General features: G+C 46.0%; 1 protein-coding gene across 4 annotated transcripts in view; it reads left to right on the top strand.

Moving 5' to 3' along the window:
- Nucleotides 1-17421, top strand: part of LOC143292658 (calcium/calmodulin-dependent protein kinase type II subunit delta-like) — a 133548-nt gene that overhangs the window by 33159 nt on the left and 82968 nt on the right. The gene's annotated exons all lie outside the window — the stretch shown is intronic.

Genomic DNA, 17421 nt, shown 5'->3' with positions numbered 1-17421 from the left:
AAAAGGGTTGTCTCTGGCAAAATTCTGTAGAAAAATCCACTTCGATAGGAAAACAAATTAGATCGCAGGCGGAAAAAAAGAAGAAAAAGGGTGGCGCTGTCAATGTAGTGATGCGGTCTCCCTGAGGAGAGCAGCCCAAATTTCACACAGAGAAATCTGTTGTGACAGTACAGTACAATACAATACAATGACAGTACAGTACAATACAATACAATAACATTAGAAAAGTTCACAAAAGTAATAACTGTTCTTCATGCCACACCAGTCTTATTTCACCATGGATAAGCAGTCAAGCGGTTAAAACAAAATGTGTACACATGTGGTATGGTGATTTTTAGTGAAGGTATGAATCTGTGTTGTGTTGTTTAGCCAATGCCATGTATTTGGAAACAAAATGTATGTGCTCATTGTTGATTGATTTTCACTGAAGGTGAGAATCTTTGTTGTGTTTGATGGTCCATAGTGTTTGGAAACAAAATGCATGTATGCATTATTCAGTGATAGTCACTGAAGGTGTGAATCTGTGAGAAAAAAAGAAGAAAAAGAGAGATCCATAAAATGGGCAGTTTTCAGAAGTGGCTGTCAAGAGTTAAAATTGCAGACTTGTGAATAAGCAGATATGTATAACTTACGTACTGTATGAAATAAACAAAACGGGTAAAAAGTGTTCTTTTTTGTACACACACACACACACACACACACACAGCTCACACTCACTCACTCACTCACTCACTCATACTCCCTCATCCCTCATGCACTACATTTTTGTGCATGCACACATGCAGATGCCTTTTGTCACATGTCCCCCAAACACTTCATAGTAACTGTTTGACTGAGATTCAGAAACCTGGTCCTGCTAAGACTTTTTGAATTGCCTCCCTTACATGATGCACTATCAGCTTGCTTCATTCCACCCTTTTTGTCTCACGTCTCTTTCTCACCTTCTGTCTGTCCCCATCCCCCTCCCCATTCTCACTCCAACCCACCCCCCTTTTTGTCTCACGTCTCTTTCTCACCTTCTGTCTGTCCCCATCCCCCTCCCCATTCTCACTCCAACCCACCCCCCTTTTTGTCTCGCGTCTCTTTCTCACCTTCTGTCTGTCCCCATCCCCCTCCCCATTCTCACTCCAACCCACCCCCCTTTTTGTCTCACGTCTCTTTCTCACCTTCTGTCTGTCCCCATCCCCCTCACCATTCTCACTCCAACCCACCCCCGCACTGTCCCCAATCTCCCCCTCTTCTACAACACTCTTTAACATTCAGATCTTCGTGTTGATGTTTACTTACTTTTTCCTTTCCTTTTTTTTTTTAAGGGATAGTATAAACTTCATTAAAAAAAGATATATAAATATATTTTTTTACATATATCTTTTACTTTGCTTAATCTTCATTTTTCTTTCTTATATATTCCTTGAATTTTTCCTCTTTTTTTTTTCTACTTTGCCCCAGGTGAGGGTAGCATGTAAAAAGCCACAAAAACTTATGTTCATTAATAAAGATTTTTGTCTTTTTTTTCTAATCTTTGTCTTGTCTTGTCTTGTCAACTTCCAAATTCTCCTCTGTCCCTGTTTTGTGTCTGTATCCAAACAGTCCTTTGACATTGAATCCTGATTAATCAGACTGCTTGTTTCACCTTTTTTCTTCATTTTGTGTTCTTTGGCTGCAACTCCCAAGTTCGTTCCTATATACAAGTGAGCTTTACGTGTATGACTGGTTTTATACTCTGCCATGTAGGCAGCCAGACAATGTTTTCAGGGGTGTTCGACTTAAAACCAAGCACAAATGACCAGGAAGGGGTCATGACTTGTAAACTTCTTGGCGACTGAACTGACAAAGATGCATGAGCACAGCTGGAGCATTTTGAAGGATTTTTGTTGTTGCATATTTTGTAATGATCACAGCTAGATCATTGTTTCTCTGAGTTTCTCAAGGAGGCATCACTGTGTTAGACAGATCCATATATACTGCACTACATCTGCTAGGCAGATGCCTGACCGGCAGCATAACCCAACGTGCTTAGTCAGGCCTTGAGTGCATGTATGTATATTTGTGTACCTATCAGAGTGGATTTCTTCTACAGAGTTTGGCCAGGGGACAACACTTTCATTATCATTTGTTCTTTTTCAGCATGTCAAATGCGTGCTGCACAGCTAGAACATGGTGTCTTACAACTTGGTTTTTATCCTGACAGTGATGCTGATTACGATTATTGTTGACACTGATGGTTATAGGTGATGAAATATGTGAGAAACATGTCAGTTATCATTTGAATTTTTAAAAATTGTGTAGTTAATTGTTATCATTCAGCCTTGGAAGAGCCAAGTGGATTCTCAAAGTTTATACATGAACACCCTTCATGTGTATATGCAAGCAGAAGATCAAATACACGCATAGAAGATCCTGTAATCCATGTCTGTGTTCGGTGGGTTTGGGAAACCAGAACATATCCAGCATGCACACCCCTCGAAAAACGGAGTATGGCTGCTTATATGGTGGTGTAAAAACAGTCATACATGTTAAAGCCCACTCGTGTACATATGAGTGAACGAGGTAGTTGCAGTCCATGAACAAAGAAGAAGGAAGAAGACATGGTAGCGCCGAATTGATCATCGTGTAATTCAGCTGTTCAAAAAAGAACAACAAAAAACCCCCAAAAGGAGACACAGAAACAACAACAAACAAACCCAAAAACGAATGAGAAAAAAACAGCACTGACAACAAAAACAATCCAACAAACAAATAACAACAAAAGAACTAAAGACATCCCAGGTTGCGCAGTGCACAGTTGATAAGGAAGAAGATCAAGTTTTTTGTTGCATACATTTGTGAATGACCCATTGAACTGTGCTAACCTTTCTGGACTCTTTGCCTTTAGCCCTTTTTTAATGGGGTAAGTTGGTCTGGTCTGTTTGCATTGTGATCATGTTGTAGGAAGGCTGACACAAAAGAGATATTGACTTGAGAGCCTGAAAGGGTTTGCAGGAGAGAGAACCTTGGATACAAATGTCAAAGGGTACAAACTTCTGTTGGGTTGAAGCATTGTAATGTTTGTTTTCCCAAAGTTTCCGGAGGTGGTTTCATGTGAAAAATTTGTCTTTGGGAGGAATGGATGCTGTTTATGGCCTGTGTTGTTTATCTGTGTAGCCGTAGAGATAAAAACATGTTTCATATATATATATATATATATATATATATATATAGAGAGAGAGAGAGAGAGAGAGAGAGAGTTTAACTGGCAGTTAGTTGGAATCTGGCAACCTTTGTGGACAATAATTGTTGAATGTCATTTCAGTGAGTCATACTGATTACAGTTAAAGTGTCCAAAACAGTTCACATTGTATGCATGCACAAGGAAAAATCTTCTTTGTCCATCGGTTCTATATGTTGATGTTACTATTTACAGACAGAATTTCCTCAAACAAAAGATAAGCCAATAGTAGGTGAGGCTTATTGTACCGGACCGTTTAGGAAATTTGGATATTTTTCTTTTCAGTATTTTGCCCCGTGTGAATGATGCTTGATTCTCACGATGGTGACTATATTGTATCAGTCAGGGATGACAGGTGAAAGGGAAAGAGACAATAGGGAAAAATATATCATGGTGACCATATTGTATGAGTCAGGGATGACAGAGGTGAAAGGGAAAAAGACAATAGGGAAAAATATATCATGGTGATTATATTGTATGAGTCAGGGATGACAGGTGAAAGGGAAAAAGACAAGGAAAAATATATCATGGTGACTATATTGTATGAGTCAGGGATGACAGAGGTGAAAGGGAAAAAGACAACAAGGAAAAATATATCATGGTGATTATATTGTATGAGTCAGGGATGACAGAGGTGAAAGGGAAAAAGACAACAGGGAAAAATATATCACCAGTGGGAGGTTTTGATGCACAGACCACACACACACACACACACACACACACACACACACACACACACACACACACACAGTGTTTCTCAAGGATGTGTCAGCCTACACCACATCTGCTAGGCAGATACCTGACCAGCAGCATAACCCAACATGCTAGTCAGGCTTTCAGTGCATGCATATATAGATATATATATATATTTGTGTACCTATTAGACTTGATTTCTTCTGCAGAATTTTGCTGGAGAACAACACTTATTGTGTTGCCATGGGTTCTTTTACAGTGCACTAAGTGTATGCACAGGACTTTGTTTATTGTCTGATCAGAATGATTAGACTTTCCGGTCAAACTTGGTAGAAATGGCGAGACGGGGATTCGAACCCAGACCCTCACAAACTCTGTATTGGCAGTTAAGCACCTTAAGCATTCTGCCACCTTCCTACTTACCCCACAACACGCTTCCACAGCATACACTTCGCGCACATACACACACACACACACACACACACACACACACAATCACACACGCACACTCATACACAAACACACAGAGACACAGACACACACACACACACACACACACACACACACACACAATCATACACTCATACACACACTGATACACACACACGCACACACAATCACACACTCATACCCCCCCCCCTCACACTCACACAATCACAATCACACACACACACACACACACACACACAATCACACGCACACTCATACACACACACACACACACACACACACACACACACATTCATACACACACGAGCGTGTGCACACACACACACACACACACACACACACATAGGGACAGTTTGGGGTGATGGTGCAGGAGATGGGGGAGGGGAGAGGTGTGTGGGGGTTGAGGGAGGAGCATCCAGGGCAGTGCAGAGAGAGAAGGGTGTGGCTCAGTGACTTGCCTGTCTCTGTCTTTCTTCTCCCTGTGGGAAGTTGGTTTGTTGAATCTGCCAGGAACTAGTTGTAAATCATTGCTATTAGCAGTTCATTCATATATATATATATATATATATATATATATATATATATATATACATATACATATGTGTGTGTGTGTGTATACATGCTGATGCTGCATTGGATGTTTACCTCCAATAACATCAATAATATGATTTTCACACCCACCCACCCACACACATCTGATTGAATGCATCTGGACACACACACACACACACACACACACACACACACACACACACACACACACACACATACACACGCACACACACACATACACACACATATTTATTTGTTTATATCCATACATGCACATGCAAGGTGCATCTGTACACACACACACACACACACGCACACACACACACATCTCTCTCTCTCTCTCTCTGTCTATCTATATTATATGCTATTTTGGATGTTTACCACCAACAACATCAATAACTTGATCAGCTTCGTTTTTGTCAGTTCTGTTTTTTTGTAAGGCTTAAGAAATGACCGTGCTATTTTGGGATGTTTACCAGCAATAACGTGATTGGCATGGTTAATGTGATTTTCTTTAAAAAAAATATCTCACTCAGAATGTGTCTGCTTTGCACGAAACAAAAATACTGATTTGAAATTTGATAAGTAGATATGTGTGCAGTTATAATGTGATTTATTATTAGAGTTGATAATGAACCCCATAAAAACCATAATTTTTTTTTGGGGGGGTGGGGTGCCGGGGGGGGGGGGGGGGGGGGGGGGTGGGGGGGGGGGGGACTGAGTGATTATTTGCCTGACAATGAAGAAATGAAGAGACTGAATTTTATGATGATCATGCATGCCTGTATGAGCAGACTGAACTTGTTGAAGTTTCATGTCAGTGTTTGTCTGTCAGTTTCAGTTTCAGTTGCTCAAGGAGGCGTCACTGCGCTTGGACAAACCATATACGCTACACCACATCTGCCAAGCAGATGCCTGACCAGCAGCGTAACCCAACGCGCTTAGTCAGGCCTTGAAGTTTGTCTGTCAGCTGACGGATGCAACAGCTGAGTGGTTAAAGCATTTGACTTTCAATCTGAGGGTCCTGGGTTCTAATCTCTGTAATGGCGCCTGGTGGGTAAAGGGTGGAAATTTTTCTGATCTCCCAGGTCAACATATGTGGAGACCTGCTTGTGCCTGAACCCCCTTTGTGTGTTTTCGCAAGCAGAACATCAAATATGCACGTTAAAGATCCTGTAATCCATGTGAGCATTCGGTGGGTTATGGAAACAAGAACATAACCAGCATGCACACCCTCGAAAACGGAGTATGGCTGCCTACATGGCAGGGTAAAAATGGTCATGCACGTAAAAGCCCACTTGTGTACATTCGAGTGAAAGTGGGAGTTGCAGCCCACGAACGAAGAAGAAGAAGAAGAAGAAAAAGAAGAAGAAGTCTGCCTGCTTGTTCTACTGGCGCCATGATTTATTATCATTGCCTCCTCAGAAAACTGCCAAGATACAGGAGATGTTTGTCAAATCCAGGGATGTGAGAGCTATGTAGATAGCATACAATCGCTTTTCCATTTCATTCTAAAAAAAACAACAAAAAACAAAAAAAAAAAAACCCCACCCCTAGTCAGTTGAGTGTGATTGTCACAGAAAAGCTCCAGAGGCCATTCCTGAGATCTCTGCAAATCTGGAGAGAAAATTGGGGAGGGGGAAGGGGGTGAATCTTAAGTATGATGTCGCCGACATCGGCTGTGGCAACACAACTGCTGGTATATTTGATGAGAATATAACGAAAACAAACTACTGCTGCACTCTTTTCATCCTTCCTGATAATGAAAGGCATGTTTCTAATCAGTTTTGTGTTGTTGGAACCAGTTTTGGGGCCAAACATTATGCCTTACTTACGTCTGTCTGAGAGTGATGTCTGAATCATTTTGATGAAATATACCGCACTTTGATTGTTAATAAAACCCCCTAAAAAAAAAAAAAAAGAACAAACAAATGCTCTTTGAATTTAAAACAACAACAAACAGATAAACAAAAATGTTTCACTCCTGTCCTATGGAGCGTACTGATGTTCCCATGACCTCCTCTGTCTGTGCCTTCCATTCCATTCCCCCATTTTCTGTCTGTCTCTACTCCACTCCCCTCCCTCTTCTCTATCTGTCTATCTGTCCCTACATTCCACTCCATCCCCACCCCCTCCTGTCTGTCTGCATTCCACAACCCCTCCCCCTCCTCTGTCTTCCCCTCTCCCTCCTCTGTCTTCCCCTCCCCCTCCTCTGTCTTCCCCTCTCCTTCCTCTGTCTTCCCCTCTCCCTCCTCTGTCTGTCTGCATTCCACTCCCCTCTCCCTCCTCTGTCTGTCTGCATTTCACTCCCTTCCCCTCCTCTGTCTGTCTGCTTTCCACTCCCCTCTTCCTCCTCTGTCTGCATTCCACTCCACCCCCCCTCCTCTGTCTGCATTCCACTCCCCTCCCCCTCCTCTGTCTGTCTGCATTCCACTCCACCACCCCCTCCTCTGTCTGCACTCCACTCCCCTCCCACTCCTCTGTCTGTCTGCACTCCACTCTCCTCCCCCTCCTCTGTCTGCACTCCACTCCCCTCCCCCTCCTCTGTCTGCACTCCACTCCCCTCCCCCTCCTCTGTCTGTGCACTCCACTCCCCTCCCCCTCCTCTGTCTGTGCATTCCACTCCCCTCCCCCTCCTCTGTGCATTCCACTCCCCTCCCCCTTCTCTGTCTGCATTCCACTCCCCTCCCCCTTTGTCTGTCTGCATTCCAATCCCCTCCCCCTCTGTCTGTCTCTGCATTCCACTCCCCTCCCCCTCTGTCTGTCTGCATTCCACTCCCCTCCCCCTCTTTCTGCATTCCACTCCCCTCCCCCTCTTTCTGCATTCCACTCCCCTCCCCCTCTTTCTGCATTCCACTCCCCTCCCCCTCTGTCTTTCTGCATTCCACTCCCCTCCCCGTCTGTCTTTCTGCATTCCACTCCCCTCCCCCTCTGTCTGCATTCCACTCCCCTCCCCCTCCTCTGTGCATTCCACTCCCCTCCCCCTCTGTCTTTCTGCATTCCACTCCCCTCCCCCTCTGTCTTTCTGCATTCCACTCCCCTCCCCCTCTGTCTGTGCATTCCACTCCCCTCACCGTCTGTCTTTCTGCATTCCACTCCCCTCCCCCTCCTCTGTCTGTGCATTCCACTCCCCTCCCCCTCTGTCTTTCTGCATTCCACTCCCCTCCCCCTCCTCTGTCTTTCTGCATTCCACTCCCCTCCCCCTCCTCTGTCTGTGCATTCCACTCCCCTCACCGTCTGTCTTTCTGCATTCCACACCCCTCCCCCTCTGTCTGTCTCTGCATTCCACTCCCCTCCCCCTCTGTCTTTCTGCATTCCACACCCCTCCCCCTCTGTCTGTCTCTGCATTCCACACCCCTCCCCCTCTGTCTGTCTCTGCATTCCACTCCCCTCCCCCTCCTCTGTCTGTGCATTCCACTCCCCTCACCGTCTGTCTGTCTACATTCCAATCCCCTCCCCCTCTGTCTTTCTGCATTCCACTGCCCTCCCCCTCCTCTGTCTGTGCATCCCACTCCCCTCCCCCTCCTCTGTCTGTGCATTCCACTTCCCTCCCCCTCCTCTGTTTGTCTCTGCATTCCACACCCCTCTCCCTTCTCCATCTGTCTGCGCGTTCCACTCCATTCCCCTCTCCTCTGTCGACACTCCCTCCCTCCCCCTCCTCCGTCTGTCTTTACATCCCACTCCCTCCCCTGCTCCTCTGCACTCCACTACACTACCCCCCCACCCCCCCCCCACACACACCCACCTCCACCATTCCCGCTGTTTCAGCATTCACCCACCCCCCTCCTCCTCTGTCTACATCTGGGTATGTGTATCATTCTCACTCCTCCCCCTACCTCCTATCGTTCCACTCAGTGTCATTGTTTGTTCTTCATTTCACCAGCCTCTGTCAATAACATCACATTGGTCATTTTTTTTTTTTATCCAATCATTTAATTATTAAACAACAACAAAAACAACCATAACAAGAAAAAAGAAGAAGAAGCAGAAGAAATAAAACTTCAAATCTTGCACTTCTGCGGTTCTGTTTACCATGCACTGATATTGGAGAGTATTTTTTTTTCTGATACTTGATTAATATCGATCTCAGAGATGTTACTCACACACACACACACACACACACACACACACACACACACACACACACACACACACACACACACACACACTACTTACGAACAAAGAATCTTGTGTCCACGGGTGTAATGAGTCAAAGATTATTATGCATTACACGCCCTTCGAGAAAAGAGCGAGGTCTTCTACCAGAGTGATGCTTTTCTCGCATAGAAACATTTTCATGAACTTTTGGGAAGGAAGGAAGACTGTGTGTGTGTGTGTGTGTGTGTGTGTGTGTGTGTGTGTGTCCCTCTCTCTCCCTTTCTCTCTCTCCCAACATTTTCTCACGTCGAAACATGTTCAAGGTCTTTTCGGAAGGAAGACACACACACACACGCACACACACACACACACACACACACACTCTGTGTGTGTGTGTGTGTGTGTGTGTGTGTGTGTGTGTGTGTGTGTGTGTGTGTGTCTCTCAACATAATCATTTCTCCCATGTGTGTGTGTGTGTGTGTGTGTGTGTGTGTGTGTGTGTGTGAGAGAGAGAGAGTGTGTGTGTGTGTGTGCGAGTTGCACCCCACTTGTTCTGACGCAAACCCTCTCCCCCCCCCCCTCCTCTCTCCTCCATCCATTCTTGCACTCCAGTGATGTGTGAACAACAGCTGTCACCCTGTTCCGTCTTTTGTTGAGATGGAGGCGAGCCTTCGCCCAAGGTTGGAATGTGAGCCAATAATATGTATGTCTATTTGCATTTATCGACGGGGCTGATCGACTGATCCGTCCGTCTCAGCGGGTAGCAGCTTGTGACCACTGCATGTGTTCAGGTTCACGTTTCTGGTGTCGGTTTTCGCTTGAGGAATATACAGAAAATATGCTTGAGACAGAAATGCGTAGAATTCTGAATAGTTATATTGGCTTCTGTAAGAGAAATTGATTTGTTGTGTATGTTTCATGAACAGTGTACAAGAATCACTTTTTCGTATGACTACATAAAATACATAACATGCTTAAGTTAAATGCTTAGTTGACGTTCTTTCAGTATGACTACACAAAAGACATAACATGCTTGAATACTAAGATGGCGTAAATCTCACATAAATAATCACAGTCAGCATAAATGGTAATCACTATCAGAATAGGCATGGAATCATGCTATAATTAAACATAGGCACACATAGTACAGAATACCTTATATCATCTCCAAAAAGAGAAATTGATAAAAGGACACAAAGAGGGATTTTGATCAACATTGTTTTGTTTTTGATATTCTAGTTCACGTCTTGGCTTCGCGACTGTGATAAAAGGAAAAGAAGTGTTGACAGGAGAAAAATGCACATTTGAGTTTGGAACCAAGACTTGAACTGTCCATGACGTGAATAGAGTCACGTTGAATCGAGCCTGTTGCTGACAGTGTTTGGTTGATGGGTTGGGTGGTTGGCTACAAAGACAGGTAGTCTGGGTGTTTGCTGCCCTGGCTGAGTTGTACAAAGAACTGTCTACATGTTTTTAGACAAAGTACTTCACTCTTCATGCGCTTGTGTTGTTGGTACAGCTGTGTAATTCTTAGGTGGCCGATGTCTTGATACAAGTCAGTGGATATGAGCTTTTAAAATCGGTTCACTTTGCCAGTTGCCTTGGTATGAGCCACAACAGTTGGATGAAGAATTAGTGATGGGGGCATACAAGTTGAGGATTTGCCCAAGGAGTGGGGATTGGTTGGGGGTGAGGGGGAGGGGGTGTGCTTTTGGTTCGGACATCATCCTATGTCCATTGTGCCTGACATTAACGTTCTTCAAATACGTATATACGGGTAACAAATTGTAAAGAGTGGTATACGGGTAGTTGCCATTCAGAACACCACGCGTTGGTTTGGCAGGGTTGAATTAATAGAGGGGCAGCACTTCGAGAGATGTGTCCACATCCCGTCCCAACCCTCCACACAGTGAAGGAAGCATCTGTTTTCCATGGTAGCCAGCGGAGCACGTCCCCTCTGTACTTGTCTGATCAATTTAACGACCTCGTGACTGTTGCCCCTGATTATGTTAGCTGTCTGATCTTGTCCAGCCGTGTGTTCTTTCCTGTCTATCACAGTCATTACATGACTCGCATGTTCTCAGTGCACCACACAGTAATAAGAAATGTACAAGGACGTCGTGCCTTTTCGTACCTTGTCTTGTCGTCTGGAGTGAACTTCCCTTCCAAATTTATCACGCTCAAGCAAAATCTTAGTTCATTTCCAGCCTCAAAACACATTTGTACAACTCTGCTTTCATGTCTAGGTGTTGGCGTGTGGTCCGTGGTGGTGGTGGTGGTGGTGTGTGTATCTGTGTCTGTGAGCTTTGTCATTTCCGAGTCCCCACCCCCCAAGGCCAGGATGAGATGTTTCGCCATCTGCGCTCCGCTACCGCTTCTGCCCCCCCCCCCCCTTCTCTTCCCCAGTATCTCCCTCCCCCATTTCCCCTCTTCCTCCCTCCACACCTCCCACACACACCTTGCATAAAGCGGATGATATTAGCTCCCGCCTTCATCCCTCTCTCATCGTTATGGCAGCTGGACTTCACGGCGTATAACAGACCAACCGCAAGGAGTTTGTGTGTGTGTGTGTGTGTGTGTGTGTGTGTGTGTGTGTGTGTGTGTTTGCGCGCGCGCGCGTTTGTGCGTGTCTGCGCGTGTGTGCATGCGCGACTGTGGTTGGAGCTTGGGATGGATGATGGATGAAACGCACAGAACAAATGTGTCTCCCGCAGCTCGTTATAAAGCTGAATGGTCTCAACGCTCGGTCGATACGTACGTACGTACGCACGCACGTCTGCAATCTGGAAAGGGATCTGCCATGGCGGGGGGAGAAAAAGGAAGAAGAAACACTTTGTGACACCGACAGACAGCGGGTGTCTGTTTTTTAGGTTTTTTTTTTTTTTTTTTTTCCATTATTTTTTAAAGGATTGTGTGACCGAAGCAGAACTGGGAAGAAACTGCATGGGCGATCGCTCGCTCGCCTTGAGACGATCGATGTGGGGCTGAGCCGGTCGCGTCTTTGGAAATAGAGCAACAAGCAACCTCCCCGCTGTGTGTGTGTGTGTGTGTGTGTGTGTGTGTTGGGAGTTGTGGGGGTGGGGGGGGGGGGGGGGGGGGGGGGAGGGGGACGTGGGGGGGGGGGGGGTGGGGTAGGGGGTGTAGTGTGGTGTGGTTACCCTCGGCTTTCTATTTGTGTTCTTTGCTCTTGTTCACTTTGTCACGGTGGAGCGAAGAAAGTGAAAAGTATGGTGAGGATCATCATCAGACTGCTGTGAAGTGGTGACGGTGATGGTAGTTCGAACTTTTAGATTGTCTTTCTCATCAGGGATGTGAACAGAGTCGCTGGGGACTTTTTTTTTTTTTTTGGTGTCGAACTTGAACGTTTCGCATGGGTGTAAAAATTATTTCCTTTTTTTTTTGGTTTACTTTTTCCTTTGGATGATTCACCCAAGATTGTTGCGCGCTGTTTTTTTCTTTTTAAAATGACTTTTTGCGGTTGTTTCTTATTGAGCAGTGTGTTTTTCTGGAAGCAACGGAGAGTTGTTCATTAAAAATAAAATTAGTGTCTGGGGTTGTGCGTGTCTGTCGGAGACACCGTTCTGGGGTCAGGATGTTGTGTAGGCTGTGTTTCATTTATTGTGGTTTTTTTTCCCCACCATAATTCCTAGTGTGATTTCCCCCCCCCCATCTTCGAGTGTGTGCTTTTCTTTTTTTTTTTTTTTTTTTGGGGGGGGGGGGGGGGAGGGGAGGGGAGAACTGGGGGGAGTTGAGTGGGGGGTGGGGGGGTAGGGGCAGGGGCGGCGGTCGGTCAGTCGGGGGTTGTTGCGAAAGTCTGAAGTGGCGGAGCGGATGTGTGTCATCTGGGTGGTGGTGCCCGTCTCTGGATCTTTCTATACCATGTTCGTCTTACTGTCTGTTTGTATTATTGTCTGTCTTGCTGTCTGTCTGTCTTACTGTCTGTCTGTCTTACTGTCTGTTTGTCTTACTGTCTGTCTGTGTACCCCCGTCTTCCTCTCCCAGATCCCTTCGTCATGTCTGTTATACAGGATGCGATGTGGTGAAATAATAGCGAGTTCACTGAAAACTGATATATGCAGACAGAACACACACACACACACACACACACACACACACACACACACACACACACACACACACACACACACACACACGCACGCACGCACGCACGCACGCACGCACACACACACACACACACACACACACACACACACACACACACACACACACACACACACACACACACACAGCTTGTTGAAGAGGGGAGGGGGGCCAGGTAGAGTTGGAAGGTGGGACCCGAGGGGAAAAAAAGTATTTAAAAAAAAAAAATTAAAAAAAAGGAGCTAAAGAAAAAAATATATATTGGAGATCTCTGACGGTGGAACGAAGCTGAGGAAATTTATAACGGTGATAAAGACTGAGTCTGCCTGGACGGAGATCAGCGACATTTTCTTGGGCAGCAGGGGAAATTAATTTATAGGCGGAGATGATATTTTATTATTAGAATTTAAAACCTTGCCGGAGGAGGAGGAATGGAGGAGGAGTCTTTATTGCGAATGAAACCATACATGTACGTGAGTGTGTGGCTGTGCTGTGTGTGTCAAAGTACATCCGATTTTCTTTTACAATTCCTGATTCATCACACACACACACACACACACACACACACACATATATATATATATATATAGAGAGAGAGAGAGAGAGAGAGAGAGAGAGAGCGAGCGCGGCATGGTTGCATGAGCGATCTTAGTAGCACTAAGTTTCCTTAGCATTAAGAATGTTCCCAGGTCTAGACTTACAAAATTCTCATCGTTAAGCAAACTCAGCGCTGCTAAGATCACTTAAAGCAACTCAGCCAAGGACTCAACACAGCATGCAGTGATGGAAATTAGGCTGTTGTTGAATTTTTGTCTGATACCGTTTTAGGGCACCGTTGGAAATAGAATGTTTGTGTGTATGTGTGGCATGAAGACTTGTGGTTTTTTTTTTTTTTTTTATGATGATGAGTTCGTTGTTGTTGTAACTGGTCTTTTTTTATTTTTATTTTTTAATTATTTTTATTTTTTGGTCTTCTTTTCCATCTGCCTTCCTCCTACTCTTCTGCATCCTCTTCCTCTTCTTCCAGCGTATTGTTCTTCCCTCTCTGCTTCTTACCACTTGTTTGAGTTGTGTGTTGTTTGTTATTGATGCTGTTGCTATTATTGTTGTGTTTCTTCTTCTCCCTTCTCCGCCTCTTCCTCATACTCCTGCTCATCTTCGTTATCACTGTCGTCTGTTCCCTGTTGTTCTTGCTGTTATGATATGCGTCATGGTTATTTATTGTTCAGAGAAATCGACTGAGGCATAATACATTCAGCTGAATGTATCGTGTGTCAGAATGGCCTGATGTCCGTCAGTAAACAGTTTCCTTGTCACGTGATGTGAGGTGAGCAGATTGGTTCATACGGACTGTCTTATTTCTTTATCATGGCAGCGGATGCCAGCTGCTTCTTTTGGACAGCATTGCTTTGGTTTGATTGTCTTTTATCGTCACACACGCAAAGTGTGTGTGTGTGTGTGTGTGTGTGTGTGTGTGTGTGTGCGCGCGCGTGCGCGTGCGAGTGTGGTATGAAAATAAACTCAAGGACATTGGAAGAAAATATATATTTATTATTGGTTTATATTTTGGACAAGAGGAGAAGCTTAAATGACTTTTAACGTCTACCTCGGACATACACAGACACACAGACACAGACACAGACAGACAGACAGACACACAAACACACACACACACACACACACACACACGATCACAGAATTATTTTATAAACTCACATTGTTTACATACTTGAGCCATAAAATGGAAACTTAGAAAAGAAAACATGTAGTCATGGTCTGTCTCTCGGTCTGTATGTGTCTCTTTATTTCTGTCTTTTATTCTCTGTCTGTCTTGTCCTTTCTGTCTATCCCTCTCTGTCTGTGTGGCTGTTTCTCACGCACGCACGCAAGCACGCACATGACGCGGGTGCAAAGCCCAGACACGCGCACACTGTAAATGGAATAAAATTACCACTGTCGTAAAAAAAAAGAAATGTCGAAAATGATAGCCCACAGACTGTAATTTTGGGATGGATTAAGGGCAACACACACACACACACACACACACACACACACACACACACACCACACACACAGAGAGTCTCTATATCTGTCTCTGTCTCTGTCGGTCTGTCTGTCTCTGTTTCTTTCTCTGTTCAAGCACAAACAACGTTTGTTTAATAATAGTTTGAGACGAATAGTCGAGGTTGTTATGTTCTCGGTGGTGTTGAGGTAGTGTGTGTGTGTGTGTGTGTGTGTGTGTGTGTGTGTGTTTGTTGTTGGCGATGATGATGGCGATGATGATGATGTTGTTGTCCCCCCTCTTCTTCCTCTAACCTTGCTCTCCCTTTTCCACCTCCTCCTCCTCCCTTCTCTTCCTCATCCTTCCTTCTTGTTCTCTTCGTCCTCCTCTCTTCTGTTTCTCTTCTTCTCTTCAACTCTGTCTTTCTCTCCTTGTCATCCTCTCTCCTCCTACTCTCTTCATCTCTGTCTTCCTCTTTTCCTCTTCATCCTCTCCCCATTTTTATTCCCCAATAATGTTGCCCCTCCCCCCCACCCCCATCTCCGCCTTCCTCTCCCTACCCCCCTCCCCCTTTCTTTGGCTCGAAATACTCTCGTTGCCAGCGTCTCTCTCTTCCGGGAGGTGTGTTTGTGAAAGGTAACGATCTCTAACGCTGATATATGGCTCCCTGCCCTCCTCCCTCCCTCCTTCCTCCCCTACGTACTTCCTCCCGTCTCCCACGTTGCACACGTGCCGTCTTTCTTTCCAACCTCCCCGGTCCCCCCCCCCTCCCCCCCACCCGCCTTCTCTCACCACGTCCCCATCCCCACCCCCCTGCAACACTCCCTCCTTCTCCTCCACCTCGCAATATCTTCCACAACCACACGAATCGACGGGCTCTGACCGCCAACCGGAAGACACAACTTTCTTTCTTACGCCCCCCCTTCCCCTCCCCTCCCCCCACACACCCGTATTGGTTTATTGTCTGTCCGCTGCAAGGTGATATAGATTCATTTTACGCCCCTAGCTTCCACACCCCACCCCCACCCACACACATGTACACACAGCCATGCGTTATTTTAAAATTAACATTAATTAAAAATGATAATTAGTATAAGATGGTAATTAACTCATGCAGTTGGTGTGGAGAGTGGGTGAGGGGTCGGACCTGTGTGGGAAGGGAGGGAAGGCGGTCGAGGGCAGAACAGGGTGGGGGTGGGGGAGGTATTGAGGGAGGGAGGAGGTTGGAGACATGATATTGGCAGGCATCGTTTTGTCCTGTGTGGCGGTAAAGACACTGTGCGTGATAAAAGGATCTAGACAACACCACCCCCACATCCCCCGTCGTGCCTATTTATCTCTGTGTGTGTCTGTCTTGTCTGTCTGATTCAGTGTCTGTCTGCATGTCTGTCACCCTTCCTTCCTCCATCACCTCCTTCCAACCCGTTTCTGTTGGCTCCCCCCCCCTCTGTCTGTCTCTGTCGCCCTTCCTGCCTCCAACCCCTCCTCTCTGTCTGTCTGTCGCCCTTCCTGCCTCCAACCCCTCCCCTCTGTCTGTTGCCCTTCCTGCCTCCAACCCCTCCTCTCTGTCTGTTGCCCTTCCTTCCTCCAACCCCTTCCTCTCTGTCTGTCTGTTGCCCTTCCTGCCTCCAACCCCTCCCCTCTGTCTGTCTGTCGCCCTTCCTTCCTCCAACCCCTCCTCTCTGTCTGTTGCCCTTCCTGCCTCCAACCCCTCCTCTCTGTCTGTTGCCCTTCCTTCCTCCAACCCCTCCTCTCTGTCTGTTGCCCTTCCTGCCTCCAACCCCTCCTCTCTGTTGCCCTTCCTGCCTCCAACCCCTCCCCTCTGTCTGTTGCCCTTCCTTCCTCCAACCCCTCCTCTCTGTCTGTTGCCCTTCCTGCCTCCAACCCCTCCTCTCTGTCTGTTGCCCTTCCTGCCTCCAACCCCTCCTCTCTGTCTGTCTGTCGCCTTTCCTGACTCCAACCCCTCCCCTCTGTCTGTTGCCCTTCCTGCCTCCAACCCCTCCTCTCTGTCTGTTGCCCTTCCTGCCTCCAACCCCTCCTCTCTGTCTGTCGCCCTTCCTTCCTCCAACCCCTCCCCTCTGTCTGTCTGTCGCCCTTCCTTCCTCCAACCCCTCCCCTCTCTCTGTCTGTTGCCCTTCCTTCCTCCAACCCCTGCCTTCAACCCCTTTCTATTGTCTCTTCCCCTCTGTCTGCCTGTCTAGTTGAATGTCTCCTGACTTTTTTTCTTTATCTCTTCTTATATTTATATGGAATATGTCCTGTGTATTTCACTATTTGTTTTGTTTTACAGATTTAGAAAATTATTTTGTTTCGCTCA

This window comes from Babylonia areolata, chromosome 18, assembly GCF_041734735.1.
Source record: "Babylonia areolata isolate BAREFJ2019XMU chromosome 18, ASM4173473v1, whole genome shotgun sequence".
Lineage (NCBI taxonomy): Eukaryota > Metazoa > Mollusca > Gastropoda > Neogastropoda > Buccinidae > Babylonia > Babylonia areolata.
The sequence above is the reverse complement of the archived record's forward strand: the minus strand, read 5'-3'. Positions and strand labels throughout refer to the sequence as shown.